The following is a 4,007-nucleotide window of genomic DNA, read 5'->3' as shown; positions in this document are numbered from 1 at the left end:
TGTGTGTGTGTGTGTGTGTGTGTGTGTGTGTGTGTGTGTGTGTGTGTGTGTGTGTGTGTGTGTGTGTGTGTGTAAGCGTCACTGAACACTTAAACATATGTGACTGTTTTTCATATGTTGGGGAATATAAGTGGTATGTGTGTGTGTGTGTGTGTGTGTTTGTGTGTGTGTGTGTGTGTGTGTGTGTTCTTGTCTGGATCTGTGTTCCCAGCGCTGACAGGCAGGTCATGATGATATTAGTATGAAGAATGTGGGTCTTAATGTCAAGGATGGAGACACTGATATACAGATGGAACAAGGGGAATGGTGGGTGAGAGGGAGAGAGAGCGAAAGAGAGCGAAAGAGAGAGAGAGAGAGTAAGGGGACTCATGAGGACCCCATAAATATAAGCGTACACCTTTACAAAATGGCTGTACTGTATACAGTATGTCATTATACTGCAAGGAGTTTTTTTGCATTTCTTTTCTCGCCATTTCATTAAACCCATTCATGACACAATGTTTTCATTCTTACAGAGGAATAATCCAGCATTGTATGACTGTGTATTTTTGGGAGGAAACATGAAGGACTTGGACATGCAAAGACAAAACATCTCAAATAAAATCAAGTAAAACAAACTATATCGTATGAATAGCATGTAATACAAACTATGTGTTATGCATTGAACTGAAGCATGACGCAGAATAAAAACACTAAAAATGAAAGTGTGTGCATTACCTTAAGGTACATTTTTATGCCAGCATTACTAAAACATTATTATTTAGATTGTTCTTGTGTTATTGTGTATTCTTTTAATATTTTGTATTCGTCTTGCTCACTCTGCTTATCTGAGCAGACAGTAGGTTGCAGAGGCGGAAATGGTAAAAAGCCAGGCTCTAGTCTCTGTAGCAGTGTGACTGTAACTGGCAGCTTTCTGTGGGTTAATTTGTTGAGCTGTCTTTAGCTTTAAGATGTTGAACTTCTCTCCTGGTGAAGTTTTTGCTTCTGTCTCATTAAGATTATTGCTTAACTCCACCTTTTATTGTTTGCATTGCCAACACTTTATCCTCCATGGTCTTTAAAGGGTACCTTCTGCACTTTATATTGGGGTTGCAGTTATAAGATTGTGGAATTTAAAAGGCCATAAAAAGAAGAACTTCATTAATATTTCTCATGTATCATAAACTTTAACTCAAAGCATGACTGCCACCTTGTGGCCGAAACACAAATAACATAATGTAGAGTTTGAACAGCACAATAATATACTTTTAAGATTTTTTCATAATACATCTTTTACTCATTGAAGCAACCATTTTCATGAAAAACATAATAGGATGAAAGTTTTTAAGAGAGAGAACAAGCATGCCTTGAAGTAACTGCATATTTTTTTATTGTGTTAATCAAAAACAATCTGACATGACGCTTCACAAAGACCTCTGGGAGTATTACAGTGCACCACGTTAACTTTGGCCTCCGACCTTTGAACTCTCACTTACACTCACACCTCTCTTCCTTTGCCATTATATACAGAGCTCTGCTTTCCCCCAAAATCCACACACACACACCCACACACACACACACACACACACACACGCACGCGCACACACACACACACACACACACACACACACACACACACACACACACACACACACATACACACAAGCCTCTCCTTGTGAGCTATCATACAGGGGTGCGTCACATGGCATGGGATACAAGTGTTGATTTGAGGGCTGTGTGAACATCAAAGACTCTAATTGGACACTTTGTTCAGGAAGAGTTTCCCCATTGGCTGTAATGTACAAAAAAATGTCAAGGATGAGTCCTTTTCAGCAGAACTTGAACGATACAGATGTAAATCTACATTTATAAGAAAAATAAAAATCCACCACAACATATCAGCTTATCTTTGCACATAAATACATAGGAATAATAATAATATTCAACATTGTGCTTTCTTTCTCTTGCTCTTTCTCACCACCACACCATTGTCAAACGCGTTAGCCACGAACATTGGTCATGCATTTTCAAAAGAGCACAAAACAACAGCTCGCTTAAAAGGAGACATGGGCAAGTTTGACATCACTACCAATGTAAATAATCTCTTATCAAAGAAAAAGAAGTATACAACTAATGTGTTTTATCTCCATTTAGTGAATTTAACGTCTAAACTCAATTGGTTCTGCCATTTAAATGCAGTTACTGCGCTAACAGCATCTTCCTACAGTTTAACCCAGATGAGATTTGTATCTTTTTGCAGTGAATCATCTGTTCCTGGATGTGTTGTCAAATTGCAGAGTGTCCCTTTAACAGGCGTCAGTCAGTTCAGTTCAATCCGGTTTAAATAGTTAATTACATCTCTATAAAGAAGGTATATAAATAACAACGACAATGATTCCATACATCTAAAATCCACTCACAGGCCTAGTTTGTGCTGCCTCCTGTTATTGATGTGAATGTGTGATGTGAATGTGTGATGTGAATGCAACAAAGCCAAATTTAGAAGTTGCAATGCTATTATTGATATATATTTTTGCTTGAGAAATCGGTGGCAGCAACACAAATTAGACCATATATGTACCAAATCATACTGACATTTTATGACTGTAAAACATAAATGCATGTTTTATCTTACAAGGCCAGTTGCTTTCTTTCATGTGGATAGACTATGATATATTAAAGTATCGTACCACAGGTAGACTCTTCATCAGAGTCTTTATACACAATGGACACTAAGGGGCAGGCTACACACACCATGTTAGCACAGACGACCAACAAACAAGGTTTCTTTACAGATAATACACAGGAAGAGATTGGACTAAAGACAGAGAAAAGGAAGACTTTATAGTACTAATTGTCCATTAGGAAGAGATGACATTGTTAAGCAGCAAAAGTCAATGATATTAATGACTGTAACACTACATTGAGAAGTGATTACAACAGTGTATCAAGTCAGATGGAAGATGCATTGTGGGTACCGCAGAAGAACACCTCTCTGTGCATTTAATCGTGCTGAATGAGGAGTATGTTACTCGCTCATCTTGAATATCATTTGCATATACTGTATCTATGTATCACAAACAACATATGCAACAACAGTGTAAGAGAGCAAGGAGTAGAAGTATCGCTTAGAATACAAAAAAAAATCATAGTCTCACTCATAAATATCATGCTAATATATACTGTACTTTAGCCCAGAAACATGGGTTGTCATACTTGGAGTCCACTATGATATTTCCTCTCATCCTCCTTAATGTTTCACACTTAAACCACCATGTTCATAATTTCTCTTTAATGCTAATGAAAAACATTGAACACAGCCAAAAATAAAACCAATAAATAGTGAATTTTAGAATGAGGTTTTGGATCATTTTAAAACTATTTTACTATATGCACTGTCAATGCTCATTATAGTATTCGTGTATGTTATCGTCACGCTGAAAGATGCCATATAAAGTAACTAAAACTTAATATATAATCCAGATCTTATTCGGGGCTTTTACTTGCTTTTAGAAGTTGATTTCTTCATGCTCCAGCGTTGTCTGTGTGTTGTAAACATCTCATCTTTCACTCACATGACGGAATGACAGTAGTTTGTCATTCCTCATTCTGTAGTGGTTTGGACCAGTAAAGCAACATAATCATATCTGGTCAGATACGAGTGCTCTTTAACCATGACTAGATTGTATTGTGTGATTCATTTTGCTGCAACATGCCTCAATGTGCCTAAGGAAACCACTAACAAACCTACTACATAATCAGTTCTGCAACATGCTGATCTATTCCACAGGCTGCCCCGCTTTTGGTATCCTCTACCTCATCTGTGACTGCATTGTGTGTATGCACACAAAATCTGTGAAAGGTGAGGTTACTGAAAATATGTGTGCCTGAGCACCACAGGAAGTTGATGAATTAATCTGTTTATGTAGATATAATGTCTATTATCTGTCTGCATGCGCGTGCAAATGCACTTATATAGTCAACAAGTGTTTCCAGTTAGAAATCTTTACTTTCCAGTATGTTCCAGT

The sequence above is a fragment of the Scomber scombrus genome, chromosome 10 (assembly GCF_963691925.1).
Source record: "Scomber scombrus chromosome 10, fScoSco1.1, whole genome shotgun sequence".
Taxonomy (NCBI): Eukaryota; Metazoa; Chordata; class Actinopteri; order Scombriformes; family Scombridae; genus Scomber; species Scomber scombrus.
Note: the sequence above shows the minus strand (reverse complement) of the source record.